Source organism: Convolutriloba macropyga, chromosome 1, assembly GCF_964194025.1.
Source record: "Convolutriloba macropyga chromosome 1, txConMacr16.3, whole genome shotgun sequence".
NCBI classification, from domain to species: Eukaryota; Metazoa; Xenacoelomorpha; order Acoela; family Convolutidae; genus Convolutriloba; species Convolutriloba macropyga.
Window position 1 is genome coordinate 75,097,441 of NC_134468.1, and position 27,174 is coordinate 75,124,614.

General features: G+C 32.2%; 1 protein-coding gene across 1 annotated transcript in view; it reads right to left on the reverse strand.

Annotated features, from left to right (window-relative positions):
• Nucleotides 1-24,584, reverse strand: part of LOC142342610 (uncharacterized) — a 73,762-nt gene extending 49,178 nt beyond the window's left edge. The window contains exon 1 of the mRNA XM_075394022.1: nt 24,478-24,584. The gene's annotated coding sequence lies outside the window, so the exon portion shown is untranslated. The remainder of the gene's footprint in view (nt 1-24,477) is intronic.
• Nucleotides 24,585-27,174: the final 2,590 nt, after the last annotated feature.

Sequence of the window (27,174 nt, forward strand, 5' to 3'; positions counted from 1 at the left end):
AAATTGCAAGAGACATGAGGTGGATTCTAAAAAAATCCCCATTTCAATAGTTCTTGGCATTGAAGGATCACATTGCTTAAAGTCAAATAACTAATTACAAAAATTTGCTGCTTTAAAATCGAAATTTAATCAAGTCCCGAAATTGAAGAGTTAAATGGTGTCACATAAAACTGATCAGTAACAAAAATGCCTATTTTCAGACTTAATTTGCGGAGTAATTCATTCGCCACCTTCATGAGGGATGTTTCTGTCAAAATAATTTGATTTGGTACATGAATTTTCATCTAAATTAAATCATTTACCTAGTCATTGTGTTCAATTCTTTGTATGGAAGCAGCTTGTACTTTTTCTTTCCGCTAGTAGCTTAGGGTTTAAAAAATTTGCACTTCGAAAAATTTTTAAAATTTCACATTTGTTTTCTTTGAAGGCTTATAGGTTGTCGTTTTAATGGTCTTTCGAAAAAACTACCCTAAAAACAAAAATTTAGAAAGTCACACGAAGTTGACAAAATGGAATAAATTTTTTCAGTTGTCCTTGGATAGGGTAATGACGGCCTCGATTTAATTTACAATTTGAAAAATGTTAAAACTTCGATTGAAGTTTTGATCGTCTACAGGGTAGTATATATCACAGATGGTGTATATTTTTCGCAGGAAGAAAAAACATCGCAAAGTTGTTATTTTAAGGATATTTGATAATCTTAATAAAAGAAAAGCTTTGAGTCTTTTCCGTTGGAGATTAAATAGCACTGTTAAAATTAGGTTTTCGTCAACTGAAAAATTGTTCTATTTTGTCAGAATTCAGTCTCAACTTCGCAACACTGAACCGCTTTTGCAATTCCCCATTAATCAAGTAAACAGCTGCCGACTTTATTATTCATGGCGTCTAAGTTGAATAACACTGTCGTCACCAAAATTGCAAATTGTTATCAATTTCTTTGATTTTTAAGAAAACCAATTGGAACAAAATTGCATGAGACATGAGGGGGATTCTAAAAAAATCCCCATTTCAGTAGTTCTTGGCATTGAAGGATCAAATTACTTAAAATCAAATAACTAATTACAAAAATTTGCTGTTTTAAATTCAAAAATTAAACAAGTCCCGAAATTGAAGAGTTAAAATGTGTCACATAAAACTGATCAGTAAAAAAGATGCCCATTTTCAGACTTAATTTGAGGAGTAATTCATTCGCCACCTTCATGAGGGATGTTTCTGTCAAAATAATTTGGTACATGCATTTTCATCTAAATTAAATCATTTACCTAGTCATTGTGTTCAATTCTTTGTATGGAAGCGGCATGTACTTTTTCTTTCCCCTAGGAGCTCAGGTTTTAAAAAATTTGTACTTCGAAAAAGTTTTAAAATTTCACATTTGTTTTCTTTGGAAACTTATAGGTTGTCGTTTTAATGGTCTTTCAAAAAACTACGCTATGAACGAAACGTCAGAAAGTCACACGAGGTTGACAAAATGGAATAGATTTTTTCAGTTGTCCTTGGACAGCGTAATGACGGGATGTTTCTGTTCATGAGGGACGTTTCTGTCAAAATAATTTGATTTGGTACATGCATTTTCATCTAAACTAAATCATTTACCTAGTCATTGTGTTCAATTCTTTGTATGGAAGAAGCCTGTACTTTTTCTTTCCGCTAGTAGCTTAGGGTTTAAAAAATTTGCACTTCGAAAAATTTTTAAAATTTCACATTTGTTTTCTTTGAAGGCTTATAGGTTGTCGTTTTAATGGTCTTTCGAAAAACTACCCTGAAAACGAAAATTTAGAAAGTCACACGAGGTTGACAAAATGGAGTAAATTTTTTCAGTTGTACTTGGGTAGCGTAATGACGGCCTCAATTTAATTTGCAATTTAAAAAAATGTTTAAACTTCGATTGAAGTTTTGATCGTCTACAGGGTAGTATATATCACAGATGGTGTATTTTTTTTGCAGGAAGAAAAAACATCGCAAAGTTGTTATTTTAAGGATATTTGATAATCTTAATAAAAGAAAAGTTTTGAGTATTTTCCATTGGAGATTAAATAGCGCTGTTAAAATTAGGTTTTCGTCAACTGAAAAATTGTTCTATTTTGTCAGAATTCAGTCTCAACTTAGCAACACTGAACCGCTTTTGCAATTTTCCATTAATCCAGTAAACAGCTGCCGACTTTATTATTCATGGCGTCTAAGTTGAATAACACTTCAAAATTGAAAACTGTTATCAATTTTTTTGATTTGTAAGAAAATCAATTGGAACAAAATAGCATGAGACAAGCGGGGGATTCTAAAAAAATATTCATTTAGGAAGTTCTTGGCATTGAAAGATCAAATTACTTGAACTGAAATAACTAATTACAAAATTTTGCTGCTTTAAAATCTCTAGTAGCTCAGGGTTTAAAAAAATTCTACTTCGAAAAAGATTAAAATTTCACATTTGTTTTCTTTGAAGGCTTATAGGTTGTCCTTTTAATGGTTTTTCAATTAAAAAAACGCTAGAGACGAAACTAAAGAAAGTCTCACGGGGTCGACAAAATTGAAAAATAATTTTTTTTCAGGTGCCCCTGGACTGCGTAATGACGGCCTCAATTTGACTTGCAATTGGAAAAATGTCTAACCTTCCATTGAAATTTTGGCGTCTACCGGGTAGGGATTAACTATAAGCCAACCATAGGCATTTAAAAGTGAGGAACAGAAAATTTGTTTCGTCAATCGTTTGAATCTGCATTAAAGTACTCTTCGCTTTATTAATTATTTACCACAGGAAAAAATTTGAAAATGGAAAGTGGGCTGGAAGCCTGCCTAATAAGTTTTAACTCCCTGTGTAGGCAAATGTAATTTGCTAACAGTTGAGAATATTCTGCCGTCAGGAAAATTATTGCGCTTGTATCGATCAAGAATCAAACGGTAAAGGTAGTATTAGTTCGGGTTTGAAAAACCTATGAGCCTCCAGTTGACTAAATTCTCAATATCAGAACCCTGATTTGGTACTCATCAAAGTCGTTCAGTAACAGCTCCCGTTGTGCTACATGATCTCCTTCCCGTGTAGTCAGCTTTTGCGGCCTATTTTTTGATCAGTTACATGGCAATCATAAGTGCGTGAAGTGCCGCAACATTCACTAGCATGCTTTTTCACTGCTTTACCTAATGGTTCAATGCATGCAAGTATTCGGACAAAAGTGGAATCATATCCACTATAATTTTGTTTTGAACACCACGAGCGATTTTACATGGTAATAGAAATTACTTTAAATATGGCGAGCAGATTTTGAATTTTCATGTCGTGGAGACTACTTTAGAATGCGTTTTGTTGTTTTTTTCAATACTAACGCGTAATTGGCTTCTAAATTGGAAGAAAAGTGTAGGCATCGCTTCCTAGCTTAGCTTCACTACTGATTTGCAAAATGATGTTGGTAATACAGGGGGTAGTCTAACAGTGAACAAACAAGCGTTGCTCGTTATTCTCTTTACTTTCTGTAGAAGATTGATATGTAGTAAAATTCAATATCACAGATGGTGTATATTTTTCGCAGGAAGAAAAAACATCGAAGACACACAAACCTGTTATTTTAAAGATATTTGTTAATCCTAATAAAAGAAAAACTTTTGAGTTTTTTCCGTTGGAGAATAAATAGCGCTGTTTACATTAGTTTTTCGTCAACTGAAAAATTGTTCTGTTTTGTCAAAATTCAGTCTCAACTTAGCAACACTGAACCGTTTTTGCAATTCCCCATTAATGCAGTAAGCAGCTGCCGACTTAATTATTAATGGCGTCTAAGTTGAATAATACTGTCGTCACCAAAATTGAAAATTGTTATCAATTTCTTTGATTTTTAAGAAAATCAATTGGAACAAAATAGCATGAGACATGAAGGGGATTCTAAAAAAATCCCCATTTCAGTAGTTCTTGGCATTGAAGGATCAAATTACTTAAAGTCAAATAAGTAATTACAACAATTTGCTGCTTTAAAATCGAAAATTAAACAAGTTCTGAAATTGAAGAGTTAAATGGTGTTAGATAAAACTGATCAGTAAAAAAAAGCCCATTTTCAGACTTAATTTGCGGAGTAATTCATTTGCCACCTTCATGAGGGATGTTTCTGTCAAAATAGTTTGGTACATGCACTTTCATCTAAATTAAATCATTTACCTAGTCATAGTGTTCAAATATTTGTATGGAAGCAGCTTGTACTTTTTCTTTCCGCTAGTAGCTTAGGGTTTAAAAATTTGCACTTCGAAAATTTTTTAAAACTTCACATTTGTTTTCTTAGAAGGCGTATAGGTTGTCGTTTTAATGGTCTTTCAAAAAACTACCCTATAAACGAAACTTTAGAAAGTCTCACGAGGTTGACAAAATAGAATAAATTCTTTCAGTTGTCCTTGGCAGCGAAATGACGGCCTCAATTTAATCTGCAAATGGAAAAAAATTTAACATTCGATTGAAATTTTGATCGTCTACAGGGTAGTATATATCACAGATGGTGTATATTTTTCGCAGGAAGGAAATACATTGCAAAGCTGTTGTTTTAAGGATATTTGTTAATCTTAATAAAAGAAAAACTTTTGAGTATTTTCCGTTGGAGAATAAATAGCGCTGTTTACATTTGTTTTTCCTCAACTGAAAAATTGTTCTATCGTGTCAGAATTCAGTGTCAGCTTATCAACACTGAACCGCTTTTGCAATTCACCATTAATCCAGTAAGCAGCTGCCGACTTAATTATTCATGGCGTTTACGTTGAATAACACTGTCGTCATCAAAATTGAAAATTGTTATCAATTTTTTTGGTTTGTAAGAAAATCAATTGGAACAAAATAGCTTGAGACAAGCGGGGGATTCTAAAAAAATACTCATTTAAGAAGTTCTTGGCATTGAAAGATCAAATTACTTGAACTGAAATAACTAATTACAAAAATTTGCTGCTTTAAAATCTCTAGTAGCTCAGGGTTTTAAAAAATTGTACTTCAAAAAAGAATAAAATTTCACATTTGTTTTCTTTGAAGGCTTATAGGTTGTCCTTTTAATGGTTTTTCAATTAAAAAAACGCTAGAGACGAAACTAAAGAAAGTCTCACGAGGTCGACAAAATTGAAAAATAATTTTTTTTCAGGTGCCCCTGGACTGCGTAATGACGGCCTCAATTTGATTTGCAATTGGAAAAATGTTTAACATTCCATTGAAATTTTGACGTCTACCGGGTAGGGAATAACTATAAGCCAGCCATAGGCATTTAAAAGTGAGGAACAGAAAATTTGTTTCGTCAATCGTTGGAATCTGCATTAAAGTACTCTTCGCCTTATTAATTATTTAGCACAGGAAAAAATTTGAAAATGGAAAGTGAGCTGGAAGCCTGCCTAATAAATTTTAACTCCCTGTGTAGGCAAATGTAATTTGCTAACAGTTGAGAATATTCTGTCGTCAGGAAAATTATTGCGCTTGTATCGATCAAGAATCAAACGGTAAAGGTAGTATTCGTTCGGGTTTGAGAAATCTATGAGCCTCCAGTTGACTAAATTCTCAATATCAGAACCCTGATTTGGTACTCATCAAAGTCGTTCAGTAACAGCTCCCGTTGTGGTACATGATCTCCTTCCCGTGTAGTCAGCTTTTGCGGCCCATTTTTTGATCAGTTACATGGCAATCATAAGTGCGTGAAGTGCCGCAACATTCACTAGCATGCTTTTTCACTGCTTTACCTAATGGTTCAATGCATGCAAGTATTCGGACAAAAGTGGAATCATATCCACTATAATTTTGTGAATACCACGAGCGATTTTACATAGTAATAGAAGTTACTTTAAATATGGCGAGCAGATTTTTGAATTTTCATGTCGTGGAGACTATTTTAGAATGCGTTTTGTTGTTTTTTTAAATACTAACGCGTAATTGGCTTCTAAATTGGAAGAAAAATGTAGGCATCGCTTCCTAATTAGCTTCACTACTGATTTGCAAAATGATGTTGGTAATACAGGGGGTAGTCTAACAGTGAACCAACAGGCGTTGCTCGTTATTCTCTTTACTTTCTGTAGAAGATTGATATGTAGTAAAATTCAATATCACAGATGGTGTATATTTTTCGCAGGAAGAAAAAACATCGAAGACACACAAAGCTGTTATTTTAAAGATATTTGTTAATCCTAATAAAAGAAAAACTTTTAAGTTTTTTCCGTTGGAGAATAAATAGCGCTGTTTACATTACTTTTTCGTCAAATAAATATTGTTCTATTTTGTCAGTATTCAGTCTCAGCTTAGAAACACTGAACCGCTTTTGCAATTCCCCATTACACCAATAAACAGCTGCTGAGTTTATTAGTCATGGTGTCCAAGTTGAATAACACTGTCGTCGCCAAAATTGTAAACTGTTATCAATTTCTTTGATTTTTAAAAAAATCAATTGGAACAAAGTAGCATGAGACAAGAGGGGGATTCTAAAGAAATCCTCATTTGCAAAGTTCTAGGCATTGAAAGATCAAATTACTTGAATTCAAATAACTAATTACAAAATTTGCTACTTTAAAATCGAAAAATAAACAAGTCCCGAAATCGAAGAGTTAAAGGGTGTCACATAAAATTGATCCGAAAAAACGAAAAAAAAGGTATGTTTTAATACGCGGAGTAAATCAGTTGCCGCTTATATGAGTGGTGTTTTTGTCAAATTGATTTGGAACATGTACCGTGATCTGTACTAAATCAACTACTTTGTCATGGTTTCACATTTTTGCATGAAAGCCGCTTGCATTTTTCTGTTGGCTAGTGGCTGAGAGGTTTGCAGTTTGAAATAATTTTACGTTTTCATTTTGGCTTTGATTTCATTGCTTTTAAGTTGTCGCGATAATAATGTTTCAAGAAAGCCCCACTGTGCACGAAACTTTAGAAAGTCCTTAGAGGTTGAAAATTTTGAAAAAAAAACATTAAAAGATATGTTGATCAGATCATGAACAGATCCAATTGTCATCAAATTCCATTACCAAAACTTGTTGGGGCCACGAAAGTTTTTTACAAGCTAAGCTGGGTTTTAACGGAGTGGATCCAAATCATTGTATTCTCGTCTAATGGTCTTACGACTAAGAGTTCCCCAATGATGTTCCCTAGGGTACGCATTTTTTCTATGTCTAAATTTAAAGTTCTTCATAGTTTACAGTTCAACTTTGTTTACTATTATAGTTTTGCGCTCAATTTACGAACTCAAAGGTGCTTTTAAAATAAATTTTGAACAAAAATTTTAGTTCTATTAGTTGGTTGAGAACTAAGCCAATCTTTACTTGTTATACAAATGTTCATTTAATTTGCACCTCACAGTTATTTTATTTTATATTCTAGTCCCATTAATCCATTAAACAGCTGTTGTCTTTTTAAATTGTGGTATACAAATTGTATAACACATTTATCCACCAAATTGAAAAGTGTTATCAATTCCATCAAGTTTCTAGAACATCAATGGGAACAACGTAGCATGAAATTAGAACGCGATTCTCAGAAAACAACAATTTAGGTAGCTCTTGGCATCGAAAGACCATATTTGATGAACTCAAAAAACAAATTACAAAAAGTTTTCTTTTACCAAAAATTGGCCTTGTTCCCAAAATTGCAGAGATCAACAGTCTCACATACAACTGATCACTGAGAATAAAAATGCTCATTTTCAATTTTATATGCGGAGTAATTCAGTTGTCACCTTCATGAGGGATGTTTCTGTCGAAAAACTTTATTCTATGAACTTTCATCTATAAGGTATCTAGTCATTGAAGCAGCTTGTACTTTTTGTTTCCGCTAGTAACTCAGAGTTTAGAATATTTTTAGCTCAAAAAAATTTAAACTTTCACATTTGTTTTCAATGCAAGGCTTATAGTTTGTCATTTTATTGTTTTTCAAAAAACCCCGCTATAAAAGAAACTTAAATAGCGTAAAACAGGAGGGGGAATTCTCAGAAAATACTCATTTGCGAAGTTTTTGGCATTCAAAATCTTATTACTTGATTTCAAATAACAAAATAAAAAAATTTGCTGCTTTATCATCGAAAATTAAACAAGTCTTGAAATTGAAGAGTTCAAGGTTGTCACATACAATTGATCCGTAAAAACAAAAAAGGTATGTTTTAATACGCGGAGTAAATCAGTTGCCGCTTATATGAGTGGTGTTTTTGTCAAATTGATTTGGAACATGTACCGTGATCTATACTTAATCAACTACCTTGTCATGGTTTCACATTTTTGCATGAAAGCCGCTTGTATTTTTCTGTTGGCTAGTGGCTGAGATGTTTGCAGTTTGAAATAATTTTACGTTTTCATTTTGGTTTTGATTTCATTGCTTTTAATTTGTCGCGATAATAATGTTTCAAGAAAGCCCCACTGTGCACGAAACTTTAGAAAGTCTTTAGAGGTTGAAAATTTTGAAAAAAAAAACATTAAAAGATATGTTGATCAGATCATGAACAGATCCAATTGTCATCAAATTCCATTACCAAAACTTGTTGGGGCCACGAAAGTTTTTTACAAGCTAAGCTGGGTTTTAACGGAGTGGATCCAAATCATTGTATTCTCGTCTAATGGTCTTACGACTAAGAGTTCCCCAATGATGTTCCCTAGGGTACGCATTTTTTCTATGTCTAAATTTAAAGTTCTTCATAGTTTACAGTTCAACTTTGTTTACTATTATAGTTTTGCGCTCAATTTACGAACTCAAAGGTGCTTTTAAAATAAATTTTGAACAAAAATTTTAGTTCTATTAGTTGGTTGAGAACTAAGCCAATCTTTACTTGTTATACAAATGTTCATTTAATTTGCACCTCAAAGTTATTGTATTTTATATTCTAGTCCCATTAATCCATTAAACAGCTGTTGTCTTTTTAAATTGTGGTATACAAATTGTATAACACATTTATCCACAAAATTGAAAAGTGTTATCAATTCCTTCAAATTTCTAGAATATCAACGGGAACAACGTAGCATGAAATTAGAACGGGATTCTCAGAAAACACCAATTTAGTTAGCTCTTGGCATCGAAAGACCATATTTGATGAACTCAAAATACAAATTACAAAAATGTTTGCTTTTTTACCAAAAATTGGCCTAGTTCCCAAAATTGCAGAGATCAACAGTCTCACATCCAACTGATCACTGAGAATAAAAATGCTCATTTTCAATTTTAATGCGGAGTAATTCAGTTGTCACCTTCATGAGGAATGTTTCTGTCAAAAAACTTTTTTATATGAACTTTCATCTATAATTTATCTAGTCATGGAGTTCAATAATCTGCATTGAAGCAGCTGGTACTTTTTGTTTCCGCTAGTAACTCAGAGATTGGAATTTTTTTAGCTCAAAAAAAAATTAAACTTCCACATTTGTTTTCATTGCAAGGCTTATAGGTTGTCATTTTAATGTTCTCTCAAAAATCTCGCTATAAAAGAAACTTAAATAGCATAAAACAAGAAGGGTTTTCACGAAAAATACTCATTTGCGAAGTTGTTGGCATTCAAAGATCTGATTACTTGAAATTTAATAACAAATTACACAAATTTGTGCTTCATGATCAAAAGAAATCCTGAAATGGAAGAGTTCAAGGATGACACATACAATTGATCAGTAAAAACAAAAAAGGACCGTTTCCATAATGAGTACGCGGAATAAATCAGTTGCCGCTTTCATGAGCGATCTTTCTGTCAAAATAATTTTGAACATGTAGCTTGATCAAAATTAAATAAATGGTGTTCACTTTTTTGAATGAAAGCCCGTTGAACTTTTCTTTCGTCTAGTGGCTTAGGTTTTGAGATTTTTGCCGTTTGAAAATGTATTACAATTTACTTTTTTGTTTTCAAAGCATGACTTACACGTTGTCGCGTTAAAAATCTTTTGAGAAAAATCCGCTATGAACGAAACCTTAGAAAGTCTCACGAGGTTGACAAATTAGAAAAAAAAATTCAGTTATCTATGGACACCGCAATGACGGCCTCAATTTAATTTGCAATTGGAAAAATGTTTAACCTTTGATTGGAATTTTGATCGTCTACAGGATAGGTATTAAAAATAAGCCAATAATAGGCATTTAAACGTGAGCAACAGAAAAACTGTTTCGTCAATCGTTTGAATCTGCATTAAAGTACTCTTCGCCTTATTAATTATTTACCACAGGAAAAAATTTGAAAATGGAAAGTGGGCTGGAAGCCTGCCTAATAAGTTTTAACTCCCTGTGTAGGCAAATGTAATTTGCTAACAGTTGAGAATATTCTGTCTTCAGGAAAATTATTGCGCTTGTATCGATCAAGAATCAAACGGTAAAGGTAGTATTTGTTCGGTTTTGAAAAATCTATGAGCCTCCAGTTGACTAAATTCTCAATATCAGAACCCTGATTTGGTACTCATCAAAGTCGTTCAGTAACAGCTCTTGTTGTGCTACATGATCTCCTTCCCGTGTAGTCAGCTTTTGTGGCCCAATTTTCGATCAGTTACATGGCAATCAAAAGTGCGTGAAGTGCCGCAACATTCGCTAGCATGCTTTTTCACTGCTTTACCTAATGGTTCAATGCGTGCAAGTATTCCGACAAAAGTGGAATCATATCCACTATAATTTTGTTTTGAACACCACGAGCGATTTTACATGGTAAAAGAAGTTACTTAAAATTTTGAATTTTCATGTCGTGGGGACTACTTTAGAATGCGTTTTGTTGTTTTTTCAATACTAACGCGTAATTGGCTTCTTAATTGGAAGAAAAGTGTAGGCATCGCTTCTTAGCTTAGCTTCACTACTGATTTGCAAAATGATGTTGGTAATACAGGGGGTAGTCTAACAGTGAACCAACAGGCGTTGCTCGTTATTCTCTTTACTTTCTGTAGAAGATTGATATGTAGTAAAATTCAATATCACAGATGGTGTATATTTTTCGCAGGAAGAAAAAACATCGAAGACACACAAACCTGTTATTTTAAAGATATTTGTTAATCCTAATAGAAGAAAAACTTTTGAGTTTTTTCCGTTGGAGAAAAAATAGCGCTGTTTACATTAGTTTTTCGTCAAATGAAATATTGTTCTATTTTGTCAAAATTCCGCATCCGCTTAGAAACACTGAACCACTTTTGCAATTCCCCATTACACCAATAAACAGCTGCTGATTGATTTAGTCATGGTGTCCAAGTTGAATAACACTGTCGTCACCAAAATTGTAAACTGTTATCAATTTCTTTGATTTTTAAAAAAATCAATTGGAACAAAGTAGCATGAGACAGGAGGGGGATAATAAAAAAATCCTCATTTGCGAAGTTCTTGGCATTGAAAAATCAAATTACTTGAACTCAAATAACTAAATACAAAAAATTGCTACTTTAAAATCGAAAGTCCAGAAATCGAAGAGTTGTATGCATTAAACAGCTGTTGTTTTTTTAAATTGTGGTATCCAAATTGTATAATACAGTTATCCACGAAAATGAAAAGTGTTATCAATTCCTTCAATTTTCTAGAACATCAATTGGAACAACGTAGCATGAAATTAGAACGCGATTCTCAGAAAACACCAATTTAGGTAGCTCTTGGCATCGAAAGACCATATTTGATGAACTCAAAAAACAACTTACAAAAATGTTTTTTTTTTACCAAAAATTGGCCTTGTTCCCAAAATTGCAGAGATCAACAGTCTCACATACAACTGATCACTGAGAATAAAAATGCTCATTTTCAATTTTATATGCGGAGTAATTCAGTTGTCACCTTCATGAGGGATGTTTCTGTCGAAAAACTTTATTCTATGAACTTTCATCTATAAGGTATCTAGTCATTGAAGCAGCTTGTACTTTTTGTTTCCGCTAGTAACTCAGAGTTTAGAATATTTTTAGCTCAAAAAAATTTAAACTTTCACATTTGTTTTCAATGCAAGGCTTATAGTTTGTCATTTTAATGTTCTCTCAAAAATCTCGCTATAAAATTAACTTAAATAGCATAAAACAAGAAGGGTATTCTCAAAAAATACTCATTTGCGAAGTTGTTGGCATGAAAAATCAAATTACTTGAACTCAAATAACTAATTACAAAAAATTGCTACTTTAAAATCGAAAGTCCGGAAATCGAAGAGTTGTATGCATTAAACAGCTGTTGTTTTTTTAAATTGTGGTATCCAAATTGTATAATACAGTTATCCACAAAAATGAAAAGTGTTATCAATTCCTTCAAATTTCTAGAATATCAATGGGAACAACGTAGCATGAAATTAGAACGCGATTCTCAGAAAACACCAATTTATGTAGCTCTTGGCATCGAAAGACCATATTTGATGAACTCAAAACACAAATTACAAAAATGTTTGCTTTTTTACCAAAAAATGGCCTAGTTCCCAAAATTGCAGAGATCAACAACAGTCTCACATACATCTGATCACTGAAAATAAAAAATGCTCATTTTCACATTTATTTGCGGAGTAATTCAGTTGTCACCTTCATGAGGGATGTTTCTGTCGAAAAACTTTATTCTATGAGCTTTCATCTATAAGCTATCTAGTCATTGAAGCAGCTTGTACTTTTTGTTTCCGCTAGTAACTCAGAGTTTAGAATATTTTTAGCTCAAAAAAATTTAAACTTTCACATTTGTTTTCAATGCAAGGCTTATAGTTTGTCATTTTAATGTTTTTCAAAAAACCCCGCTATAAAAGAAACTTAAATAGCGTAAAACAGGAGGGGGAATTCTCAGAAAATACTCATTTGCGAAGTTTTTGGCATTCAAAATCTTATTACTTGATTTCAAATAACAAAATAAAAAAATTTGCTGCTTTATCATCGAAAATTAAACAAGTCCTGAAATTGAAGAGTTCAAGGTTGTCACATACAATTGATCAGTAAAAACAAAAAAGGACCGTTTTCATGTTTAATACGCGGAATAAATCAGTTGCCGTTTTCATGAGCGATGTTTCTGTCAAAATAATTTGGAACATGTGGCTTGATCTAAACTAAATAAACTACCTTGTCATGGTGTTCATTTTTTTGAATAAAAGCAACTTGTAATTTTCTTGGCTAGTGGCTTAGGTTTTGGGATTTTTGGCGTTTGAAAAATATTACAATTTCACTTGTCGCTTTAATAATCTTGCACATTGTCGCTTTAATAATCTTGTTCCGCTATGAACGAAACCTTTTGAAAAATATTACAAACCTTTTGAAAAATATTACAATTTCATTTTTGTTTTCAAAGCATGGCTTACACCTTGTCGCTTTAATAATCTTGTTCCGCTATGAACGAAACCTTAGAAAGTCTCATTAGGTTGACAAATTGGAAAAAAAAATTCAGTTGTCCATGGACAGCGCAATGACGGCCTCATTTTATTTTGCAATTGGAAAAATGTTTAACTATAAGCCAATCATAGGCATTTCAAAGTGAGCAACAGAAAAACTGTTTCGTCAATCGTTTGACTCTGCATTAAAGTACTCTTCACGCCATTAATTATTTAGCACCGGAAAAAATATCAAAAAAGGAAGTGGGCTGGAAGCCTGCTCAATAAGTTTGGGCTCCCTGTGTAGGCATATGTTTTTTGCTAAAAGTTGAGAACCTTCCTTCGACAGGCAAATAATCGCGCCAGAATCGATCAAAAATCAAATGGTAAAAGTTGTAATTGTTCGGGTTTTTCAGCAACGACTCAGCCATTAAAACAAAAAAATTATTAAGGTTTGTTTTTTGCTTAGGCTTTATTTCATTTATTCTTGATCTTGTTATTTAGATTTTTAAAGTTTTCTTTAATATTCTACCAGTTCGGTTATTTTAAATAATTTTTCAGTTGTTAAATTTGATAAATTGCAACTTTTGGAAAAGCAATGAGCCTCCAGTTGACTAATTTCTTAATATCAGAACCCTGATTTGGTACTCATTGCGGTCGTTCAGTAATAGCTTCCGTTGTGCTACATGTTTTCCTTCCCGATTAGTCAGCTATTGCGGCCCATTTTTTTCATCAACTACACGGCAATCTAAAGTGCGTGAAGTGCCACAACATTAGCAAGCATGCTTTTTCAATGCTTTAATTAATGGTTGAATGCGTGCAAGTTTTCCGACATAAGTGGAATCACATCCAATACAATTTATTTTGAACACCACGAGCGCTTTCACATGGTAATAAAAGTTACACTTTAAATATGTTGAGTAGATTTTGAATTTTTATGTGGTGGAAACTACTGTAGAGTGTTCGTTGTTTTTTCTATACTAATTGGCTTCTATATTGGAGGAAAAGTATCGCTTCTTAGCTTAGCTTTTTCTCTGATTTCCAAACTTCAGATACTCAAGCTCAAATGATATTTTTTTAATTCAAAGTTTATTGACTCAAAATAAAATGATGTTGGTAGTACAGGGGGTGGTCTAACAGTGAGCCAAGAGGCTTAGCTCATTATTTGCTTTACTTTCTGTTTAAAATTTTATGTAGTAAAATTTAATAACAGAGATGGTGTATATTTTTCGAAGGAAGAAAAAACATCGAGGACTCACGAAGCTGTTATTTCAAGGATATTTGATAATCCTAATAAAAAACAATGTGAGTAATTTCCGTTGGAGACTAAATAGCGCTGTTTACATTAGTTTTTCGTCAACTAAAATTTGTTCTATTTTGTCAGAGTTCAGTCTCAGCTTAGGAACACTGAACTGCTTTTGCAGTGTCCCATTAACCAGTAAACAGCTGCTGACTTATTTAGTCATGGTGTCCAAGTTGAAAAACACTGTCGTCCCCAAACATGAATATTGTTATCAATTTCTTTGATTTTCAAGAAAATCAAATGGAACAAAATAGCATGAGACAAGAGGGTGATTCTCAAAAAACACTCATTTGCGAATTTCTTGGCATTATGAACTCAAGTAACTAATTACAAAAAGATGCTGCCTTAAAATTGAAAAATTGAACAAGTCTTGAAATTTAAGAGTTCAGGGGTGTCACATATAATTGATCAGTAAAAATAAAAAAGGACATTTTTCATGTTTAATTCTCTGGAGTAATTCAGTTGCCACTTTCATGAGCGGCGTTTCTGTCGAATTAATATGGAGATTGTAGCTTAATCTTTATTAAATCAACTTCCTTTTCATGGTGTTCACTTTTTTGCGTGAAAGGCTTTTGTACTTTTCTTTCGGCTAGTGGCTCAGATTTGAGTTGTTTGGAGTTTAAAAAAAATTACAATTTCATATTTGTTTTCATTGCAAGGCTTACACGTTGTCGCGTTAAAAATCTTTCAAGAAAACTCTGTTTTGAACGAAACCTTAGAAAGTCTTAGCAGGTTGATAAAAAGGAAAAAAAACAAGAAAAGATATAAAAAATATTTTCATGAGGTCATGAACAGATCCAATTGTCATCAAATTCCATAACCAAAATTTGTTGGGGTCAAAAAAGCTTTTTACAAGCTAAGCTGGGGTTAAACAGAGTAGATCCAAATCCTTGTGTTCTTGTCTAATGATCTCACGACTAAGAGTTTGCCAATGATGTTTAGGGTACGTATTTCTTCTATGTCTAAAAACCTCAAGTTACGAACTCAAATGTGCTTTCAATATAAAATTTGAAAGAAAATTTTAGTTCTTTCAGTTGTTAGAGAACTAAGCTAATCTTAAATTGTTATTTACAAAAGTTCTTACAAAAGCATACAACTTGTCGTGTTAATAATCAATCAAGAAAACCCAGCTATGAAAAAAATTTAAGAAAATCTTTGGAGGTTGAGAAGTTGATAAAAATTTGGGAAGATACAAGAATATATGATCAGATCATGAACAGATCCGGTTGTCATGAAATTCCACACCCAAAATTTGTTTGGATTGCAAAAGCATTATAAATGCTAACGGGGGGTGAAACAGAGGACGTCAAATTATTGTCTTCTCGTCTAATGATTAAGATATCGCCAATGATTGTGTGGCTACATATTTTTTCTATGTGTGGAGGCGTATTTTTTGTACGAAAACTTTAGAATCAAAAACTCAATATAAAGTTGTTCATAGTTTACAATTTAATTAGTTAACTATTCTCTCTCCGCTTCACTTACGAACTCAAAGGTGCTTTTAAATTGAAATTTGAACGAGGATTTAAGTTCCTCCAGTTGTTAAAGAACTAAGCCATCCTAAAATGTAATTATAAACGCTCAGGTAAAATGCATCACAAAGTTATTCTGTTTAGGATTCTATAATTTTGAAACAATTCTAGAATATCAGTTTAATTATGGAACAAAGCGATACGTGTGAGATGTTTTTTTGCTGAAACAAAAATTTTCACAAAGTTTGTTTTTCACTACGTCTTTAAATCATTTATTCAAAAGCTTGTCATTTATATTTTTAAACTTTTCTGTGACTTTCTGCTACTTCGGTAACCGTTTGGAAAGTTTCATTGGTTAAATTAGCTAAAAGGCAATTTTCGAAAAAAACAATGAACCTACAGTTGCCGAATATTATGAAATGAGCCCCTCGCATTGGTACTCATTGCGGGTGTTCAATAATGGCTTTCGTTGTGCAACATAATTTCGTTCCCGAGCAGTCAGCTCTTTTGGCCCATTTCATTGATCAATTATACGCCAATGAAACGCGCGTGAAGTTCCACAACATTCATTTGCATGCTGACATATAGATGAGGCTATTTTGCAATGCTATACCATCCTAATATATGAATGCGTGCTAATTTTGTCAAAACAGGTGGAATTGCATCCACTCTATTATATTTTGGATACCACGACCGTCTTTAGATGCTAATCAGTATTAGACTCTAAAAATGGTTTCAAGTTGTGGAGACCACGGTAAGATGCGTTAGTTTTTGTGGCTTCTTTAGAATAACAAGTAATTGGCCTCTAATCTGAATGAAGTGTTTGGGTACCTCCTGCCAGCTTAGCGTAAAATTTGATTTGCATTGTCTTGATTTGCAACATTAACTTCAAGTTCAAGCTATAGTGGTATAATATTCAAGAGCAAGCGGTAAATTTTTTATACCAAAGATTTATTGGCTCATTTCATAAGAAACTGCAAAGTGATTGTTTTCGGTGCAAGTGCAGCTTGAAAGTGGAAAGTTTCAGATTTTATCCGTTTTGGAAGCTGGTCATCTTATAATTTTAGAAATTTGATGCGCCGAGAAACCCTGGATTTCCCCAGGTTTGATGAACTGACTGATGTCCAAAAAATGAAGAGTCCTTTTTCTTTATGGTTAGTCAGTAAGATTCCTTATAATGAAATGATGTGCCTAAAACAGGGGATAGTCTGAAAATGAGACAACAGGTTTCGTTATTTGTTCTTTTCACTTTCTGTATGTGATCACAGAAAAAGACATCTACGACAGACAAAACTATTTTTTCAGAATTTTCTGTAATATTTATAAAAGCCAGGAAAGTTATTATTACTTTCACAGAGACCCGTGTCTGTGTAAACTAATTAACGCAAATGAGATTCGTCTTTCCAAAAATTGTCGAAAAATTGTTCTATATGCCAGAGTTCAGTCTGAGATTAACAAAAGTGAACCAACTTTGCAAAGTCCTCTTATTCAAACCGAACGGCTGTTGACTAAAATAAGCTTGGTACCCAAAAAAAGTGTCATCCGCAAAATTAAAAACTAAAATAATTCTTTAAAGATGCTTATAGAACAATCATTTTAGTACTTCTTGGCATCGAAAGATCATCTTTAATGAATTCAAATAACTATTATCAAAGTTTGCTGCTTAATAATCGAAAATTAAACCAATACCAAAATCGACGAAAACAAGGGTTTCAGTTACATCTGACAAACAAATACCAAAACAAAATTGCTCTTTTTCAGTTAAATATGTGGATTGAATCAGTAGCCACCATCAAGCGGGGTGTTTCTGTCAAAAATAAGTTTGCAGACATATCGATATTTAATTAAAAAATACTCTTTTATGATATTCGCATGTTAGCTTGAAAACCCGCCTGAACTTTTTGTTTCAGCTAGGAGCTGCGGTTTGAAAATGGTTGATAGTTTCAAAAGTTCTTTATATACGAAATTAGCAGTTTACGGCACATAGGTTGCCGTTATAAAGATCTTGGGAGAACATCCCGACATCTTGAAATATTTGGAGAGTTTTAGAGGTTGTAGAAATTGAAAGATTAGAAACTGGGAAACATCAACAATATAAGTCGGAATACTGTCGGTTAGAAAAGTACTGTTTGACGATGCCAAGATTATTTTTCTGATCTGATTCTGTGATAACTCTCAAAGCAAATCAAAAGAGTTAATTTTGCCTTCTGTAGTTTCAGAATCTACCTGAGCTGGCAATTGATGCAACAAAACTTTGCGGAGTCACTAACCAGCTCTTCTATGTTCTTGATTTTTTTTTGGTTTTGCAACGTCTGGATTGCGAAACAGCTTTAGTTTGCCTAATTTGTCAATTTTATTTTTTTCCGTCAGCCAATTCTCAACGTTCAGTCTGCAATTTGCCTCAACATTACTATTTTGAGCATTTTTTAAAACTCAGATCTGATAGCATATCTTGCTCATACCCAAAATGGGCTAACGAGAATTGATTTAAAAATCTATCGATCTCATTAGAGTCTTAAAAGGAATCAATCATTGCCAATAGTTCACTGGGCAAAAAATTTAGAGCGCATAAGCTGATAATACAGTTCATGAAATTTAAGCAAGACTTTGATACTCTTAATATGTTTTTGAGTCAGCTAACCCCAGGGACATCCGAAGATAACGCTTTTCTTTAATAGTTTTGAAATTTGGTGAAAGAAGAAATCTGTTTTTCTTAAAATCATATTGATTAATGCTTTTGCTTCAAAACATTTTCTAACTAAAGCCACTCGGTAAACCGAAAAAATTAATTATTTTTTAGTATATTTCATCAATTTTCAGCATGTTTTCATTAAGAAATAGATAAATCATTTTTTGGAAAAGCAAAAAAATGTCCATTTTTCTATATTTATCCGTGAAATTACACGCTCTGCCTTGTAACCCTATGTATTATTTTTAAAAGATTTGATTTTTGCATAAATGTTATTGAAGACAATTCTATAATTTTGTTGAAATACATAACAACAGAGAAAAATAACCAAAAATGCCTTTTCTTTCTTCCCTAAAAGAACCAAATTCGCGTTGATGATAGCGCTGCTAAGTTGGCCTCTGGTCCGATTTAGAAAACTTTCAATGGGTTACCTCCTATGGTTACCTCTTATGGTTTTCATATGAAAAAAAAGGAAAGAAATTTTTTTTTTCAAAACTGAAGTGAAATTTTGTTTTCTTCATTAACGCAATTCCATTTCAATTATTTAATTAATAGTTCTAATAAACAATTAAATGAGTTGATGACATGAAAAAAAAATATTTCTGGTTGGTTCTTTTCCCATATTCCAAATTGAGAGCGCCGAGGCAAAGTTAAATTGCAACTAACGTTTGGCAACAGATACAATATCCGACATAATTAAATTCAAATTATAGGTTAAAAATAATGTTATAATTGGCGATCATTTCCAAATTTAGGTTTCTGAATTTGTTTTCCACATGAAATGATAACGGAAAAGAAACAGAAAAATAAATTAAAGTTTCTTCTTTTTCTTGAGAAATCAAAATGATATTTTTGTAGTTCCAGTATCTTCTTTGTTCTTTCAGCAGTCTTACTTGCTAGAGACTGATTGCATTCGAACAACTTCGATACTCATGATCTATACAAACTATCTCTTAAGTTATTAGAGAAGTGATATAATTGAAAGTATAATGGGTTGGCCAAAATTAAACAAAAATCTAGATTTTGTTTTAAAAAGAGCAGTTTTGTTTATCTTCATAATGAATTTTCAAGATAATTCAACCAACTTATTTTTTAATTTAGGCTATCAACAGGCTTGCTGAAGATAACTTAACTAAAAAAGTGAAGCAGTCACTGGTAAATTTTGGGTTAAATAAGAGAAAACTCATATCAGGAAATTCTTTGAGAAAAAAAAGAAAATCACTATTTTGATGTTCGTATCTGCGCAATTAAACGCTTCGCCTTTCATCGTGTGTCTTATTTCCTTTGAAAATTATTTTGCATTAATGTTATTGGAGATGTTTCTGTAGTTTCATTGAAAAATATAACAAACGAAAAAAATAACCAATAAGTCTTTTTCCCTGAGGGACCAAAAAATTCGTGTTGATGATAGCGCTGTTAAGTTTGTCTCTATTCCCTTTTGATGCAAATACTGTAGATTCAAGTTCATTGCTTTCAATTCAATTTAAAAAATATTTTTTTTTGAGAGCACTTTTTTTGTTCTTTATAATCGCAGATCAAGAGACTCCATGTAAATAAGAAATCCATAAAAGACTTAGTAAATTTTTTCACATTTGCCAACTTTGTTCACCAGGATCTAGCAGCGTGATTTAATTCTAATAAAAAACTCTTCGAAAAGAAACAAAAACCTCAGATTTTTTCTTTATTTGTAACCTAAACATGGAACGGAAAGAAAAATTATCTTATATTTTTCAAAACATTTTATAAAATTAAAAATTGTCCAATTATAGGCTTCCTTAATTAAAGATACAATGATATTAACTTCTTGCCAGCAAAACGAAATATGACATGGTAGTTGACTTTAATTTTTTTTCCCAAATTTATTCGTTAACTCTCTTTGAACTTTAAATTTCTGTAGAAATCTGTTTTGAATATACAATTCTTTTTAATATGCTGTGTCTTTCACATATTGACAAGTTAATGTTGACCGTGTAATAAACTCCTTCAAAATTTTTAAACAGTTTTCATATTTCGAGGGCTAGACAAAGGATGCTTTTCACTTTACGTTCTTATAATTTATTTATTTTTTAAAAAATTTGTACAATTTTCGTACTTTGAATAAACGTCATACACTCAGTCATAAATTTAAATCTAAAATTTAGTTGATAGCAATAAAATATATAAATAGGAGATATAAATTTTTGGTCCCCTATTTATTGTTGCACCTTGTGAAAAGTTTGTTTCTTGTTAAGGGATCTTCTGTTATTAGGAGTCTCTGTTCATAACTACCATTAACAATGTCTGATATCGTTTCCTAAATTCTCTTCCAAGGTCAAGGACATCAATCTGTTGAGTAGTTCACAAAGTATTACAGGCGGTGAAAAGAGCGCTTTTTAGACTTTAGCAAAGTTTCATTGCTTTTGAACCTGTGTGCTCCACTAGAGTGCAACACACTTTGAGCAAGTTTATCACAACCTGTATATGTTTTCGAATCTTTTCGAACTTGTATTTGAATCTTTTTACGTCAACAGTGGTAAAATGATTACAATCTTTTTTCTTTATTTTCAGGCTATTTGAAGCCAAAAATTCCAATTTTCATTCATCGCACTTAAGAATAATTGTAGCTTTTGCACATTTCCTGAGTTGCTTTTTTAGCAAAAATTTATCCGAATAATCTCTTAACAGAGCAGCTCTTTCTTTATGAGTTTTAACAGTTTAAAGAAAACTTTCATCCTCTGATCAGACTCAAATCAGACAATTGACCAGACTTTGCTGCGCTTGAAAGCATTGATAGACCCTAAAACTTTGGTCTGGAAAGAAACTTTGTGCGATCGAATGTGGTGACAAACTAGTGAATAATGTAAAAGCGCGATCTTCGAAAAACATTCGCCCAAATTTATTGGTGAGATATTGATTACCATTTTCAATTTCAATTTGAGCTGAAAAAACCCGGACTGACTGAACTCCAAGTCAACATCAGTACTGGGCAAGTCTAAATACAAGTCTTATTCCATTTTTTCAGTACTGGGTGGGTCTAATTACAATTGCCACAAGTCTCGCAAGTCTTTGCCAAAACTTGGAGGACATTTGCAATTTGATTCCCAACTCAATATCAGTTTTTTGAAAAGTTTTCGAGTAAAAAGACCAAGACTTGCCAAGTCTTAAAACAGACTTGGATTTATAATTGCCAAGTCTCAGTCTAGACTGAGTGTAAAAAGTGACATGATCTTAATTCTGAATCTGTAATGGAATAACACTTGAAATAAGACTTGCCCAGTACTAAAATTGACTTGGCGTTAGGTCCCGGAACAATATGTAAAATTCATAATCTTACCCTAGTTCCATTTTTGTTAAACTGTTAGTTGTGCTAGGATATGTTTAAAGTGTTTTATAGTGTTTGGTCTTTTTGGCGTTCAATTTGTAATGTTGGACATTTTTGACACAAACAGGTTTTCACAAGTTTTAAAGCAATTTTAGCAACTTTGATGTTTTCATATTGGAAATTAAAAATTTTATACTAGAGCTATATCTAAAAAGATGAAACGCGAGGAAAATGGAACAAATCGAAGAAATAGAATAGAATAAAAGTTAAAAGAAATAGAAAGAAGTTGATATATAATTGTTGGTCTGGGAGAGATGTCCGAACATACAAATTCAAGTACTGCTAATGATTTTCGGAGCCCGTTTAAAATAAAACTCTTTTTTCCCTTTTTGATTGTTTTTTTCTGATACTGAAAAGGCATATATAAAAAAGGAGATCTAGTATGTTCATGTTCAGATGAAAACCTTTCTATAGTCTCTTTTTTTATAAAAAAAATACTTACATGGGAAAAATATAAACATTTATCGAAGATGCCTGCCAATCTCTTTACAAACAAATGTTAAATAGCGAAAGAAGAGATACATTAAACTGTTTTAGCAAAGAAACCATTAATCTATACAGAATTAAACACACACAAAAAAAAGAAAGCAAGAATAATGAAAGTTTCAGAAAAGATATTGCAACTTTTTATAAGGAAGTCTACAACTAGAAAAAAGACCGGCAGCTATTGGTTATCTTGGTTGGCAAGAAAACAGCAACTGAGAACTTTGGAACAACTGTATCAATTTTTAGACTTTTGAAAAATGCAAAACTATAATTTTGAAAAAATTGACAGTTAATTTATTTTTAATATAAAAAACAACAAATATATAAACCTAGGATGGAATACAGATCACTCTCTGTTGAGTTATTATTGATGAAAACAAACACGTCAGAAATTCTCAATATCACTGTTAATGAGAGAAATTAAGAAAAAAAATCTTTCCGAGAACTAAAATTTGCATAGTTAATTTTTTTAGATATAATTTTTTAAATTTGGTTATTGTTGAGAAAAAGTATGCGTTCAGTTTTCTTTCAGGCGGTTGCTTCCTCGCGTTTTTTGGTACTGTATTTAGTAATAAGTTGAGAATTTATCGAATCTGAGCTATTGCTTATGATTGATGCAGACAAATTTAATAATTGCTGAGGTGGCACCTAAATTGATAGCCGCAAATTAATTTAAGGTATGGTTTTAATAAACTTTTTGGGTCTTTTTGTTGTTTTTCCGCAATCTAATGGAACGTTTTGCAATCTGTTTTGTTAATCTGTAAACTTATTGCAAGAGATTTTATCTTTGCTCACGGTTAATCAACCTTTTTGCGCTTCTAAAAATCTGTGAGTGTAAGTTTTTCTATCCTTTTATATGACGTAGAATATTAGGCTAAAACTCGAGCAAACAACAGGAGTTTTTGTAGCCATTAGGCAAAAACTCTCAACTAAGGTTTTGTGGAAATTAATTGAATACCAGTAAAAATAATTATATGAGGTACTGCAATATCCGATTGATGATGTAACGTCGAATAAAATAGATCCAAAAACAATTAATAATTTACCTGAGTATTTGATATGAGATCATTTCTGCAGTGTGGTTTAATCCCAAACCCTCCAATTTTTTCGTGCTTTTTTTCACCGTAAGTTCTAATTGATTTTCTAATTGATTTTCTTTTCTTGCACTGTTAATTTTCTCTAACCAAAATCATTGGTTGGGATGATACTAAGGAGAGTAAAACAGCTGCAAAACATTGCAAAAGTAATACAATTAGCATGTTATTTTTAACTACTCGCTTGCTTGTAAAGACGACAGAGAGGGACACTTGACAATTTTCCAGCATCGAGTGGATCATGAAGTACCTCTTTTAGGTGTTATAAATGCTGTTCTCCAAATTTCCACAAAAATTCAATTAAGAATTTTCGCCTATAAAAATTTCATTTGCCTAATCGAGTTTTCGCCAAATATTCCATACCCCCTTTTCTGTATTTTAACTTTTTGCTTTGCTCGAATGGACGATTTCGTGTGTTTTGATTCCTTATCAGGGCAGTTATTGCAATTCGTTTGATAGATATAAAACTGCTCTGAAGATTTCGAAGGCTTTTATATGAAAATGTACCACAGTGAGTGATATAGGACGTACGAAAAATATCTTTTCGTCTAATTTTTTTAAAATAATTCTTATTATTTTTATTATTTTTTTTTTGGATGATGGGGCTAACATTACCCTCAGAAAAAGTCATTGCCATAGTTAGTTCATAAGACTGGGAGGAGTTGCATTAAGTATATGTTGTTGTCAATTTTAATTTTTTTGTTTGCTTTTAGTTCTGGTCAGTAAATGACATCGGACAAAATGGGAAGTCAACATTGGAAAAAGTTTGATCAAATAGTGAAAACTCCTACCATAACTGTATGCTGAATGCTTAACTGTTTGACTTCCATATTTTCTGACAAGCTAATTTATTTGCTCATATATTTACATTAATAAATGTTAATAAATAATAAATAAACTCACTTGTTTATCCTCGATGTTTGTTGTTCAGCCGGGTTTGTTTTTGTTTATTTTTCAAATATATAAGAGCAATTTACTCAATAGTTTCAGCAAAACAAAAGTGAAGTGACATAAAATTGATTGAAATAAAAGAAAAACAAGCTGAGCGATAAAGCAAAAACTCTGAAACTAAAAATTGACAAGAAATGTTTCAGATATTGAGAAAAAACGAAAAGAGCTGAGAAAAAATTATTTGTGTTTTATGAATTTATCAAAATTTTATTTGTTTTGTTAAGTGCAACTGCCGAACAGATGCTTTATTTAATAAATTTCGCAGATTGTTCTGTAAACAAAGCCACCAAACACAACAAACATCCGCATGCCGCATTCACATGTAACACTTCTTCATGGCTAAACAGAAGAACACACACACCACACACACACACCACTACACACAAACATCACTTTTCATACTTCACTTTACTTATAAATCTCAAACAGTCATTATTTTTTCACACCACTTCCATCACTATAATCATCACACACACTTATACTCTTCACACTACTCGTGTGTGTGTGATAAGTTATTAACACTTTTCAGCAGAAAAACAGGCGATCTGTGTGAATAACTTGTGAAATGACAAATTGACAAATGTTTAATGATATTGTATTTATCATCAGCAGTTTGTAATTGTAATTTGTTCATTCCTCTGATAAATTTTAACAAAACATTATCAGACAGAAGTTTCAATTGGCCGAAATTCGTGTATTTTGCTAGACCTGTTTTATTGAAAGAATCGTTACTGAGAGAAGAACTCGAGGGAGGGGGGGGGGGGGGGGTGGGGTGGTGATGATGATGAAACGGCACAATTAAAATTTAATAATTTGATAAATCGAAAAGCTGCCGAACATAAAGCTTCTCCGATAAATTTAACATTTTAACATCGAAAAACTTTACGGCAACCACTACCAACTTCTGCTTTCTGCACATTTGATGCTCTGAACACCTCGTCATTTATTGCTAATTTTACTGATACAGTTTTCAGGATCTGATGAAGATTGAGCGCCACATTTTGTAAATAAATATCAAAAAATATGTTACTTGGTTTGTTGCTTATAAAGGAAATTGATTGATGTTTTATGCATGATTGTGGAACGCAATTATCATATTACAATGATAAATATGAGAAGTGAGCGAAAAATGATTAAAATCAGCGAACCAAAAGATTTTTCTAAATATGTTGAAAGTTTTTAAAAATTTAACAAAATTGTTTACAGGAAGTCGTCATCTGTTAAAATCTGTCATATTTTGACATTTTCCAATATATCTACACTCTACGTCATTGCAATTCCCATTTTAGAATAACGTTTGTTTATTAGCCTGTCTAATTGGTTTTAGATGTCCGTTGTAAGCTGCGATAATGTTCCAACATAAGTCTAAAAACATATGTCAAAAGCTTCTCCTTGCTCTGAGACGAAAATCTGTTTTGACTAATTCTTAGCAACTCAAACAAGCATTTTTCCGTAGCAATCTTGAGTACCACTTTTGTATTTTGATAACAAAGGACAATTGGGAACCTTAATATTGATGTATTTTTTTCAAACACAAAATCAATTTGTCATCAATTATATTACAATATAAAACAAATTCTTACAGAATCTTCAAGTTTAAAAAAGCACCAGTTGAAAATTTTTAGTTAACAAATAAGGGAAAATAATTGTCAGTTTGTATATCGATTTTTGTCTTTCTGGGAAGAAGCTAATTCCAAGCTTTTTTAAAATATCGTGAGTCCTTTATTCACAGTGTTGAATTCTGTGCATTTTAAAGCTAACCAAACAATCTTTTTTCCCTTGTTTTCGTTACAATTTGAAGAAAAATTATGGAACTATATATATTTTTCTAATTAAGACAGTGACGTCGTTGTATATCAAATCACTCACAATTGTTGGTTCAGTTGTACATTGATTTTAGGTTTCAGTCACTTTTAGATAAATTGGAGAGAGTAATTTTTTAAATAGGAAACATCAATTGAGAATAACAGCACTGTTGAAAAACATAAACTTTTTTCGGCTCCTCCTTTTTTTGATGTTTTACAATGCTCCCAAAGGTGATTAATTCAACTAACAGTCCAAGTGAGCCCCTAATTACATGGAGCACAAATTTCTGCAGTTCATTTAGGGCTAATAAAGACCAAATTTTTTCTACTTCACAGAAAGTACTGTAATATTCGATTTTATAAGATCAAAGAACTTCTACAAATTCCAGATCTACATTAAATCGGATATAACACCAAAAATCAACCTTACAAAATGAAGCCAATTCAACTGCACTTGAACCAAATCGAACAAATTTTTTAAAATATCTTGAGTCCTTTATTCGCAGTGTTGAATTCTGTACATTTTAAAGCTAACCAAACAATCAATTTCCTCGTTGTTTTTGTTACAATTTGAAGAAAAATTATGAAACTTTATATAATTTTCTAATTAAGACAGTGACGTCTTGGTATATCAAATCACTCACAATTGTTGGTTCAGTTGTACAATGATTTTAGGTTCCAATCACTTGTAGATAAATTGGAGAGAGTACTTTTTTAAGTAGGAAACTTCAATTGAGAATAACAGCACTGTTGAAAAACATAACCTTTTTACGGCTCCTCCTTTTTTTGATGTTTTACAATGTTCCCAAAGGTGATTAATTCAACTAACAGTCCAAGTGAGCCC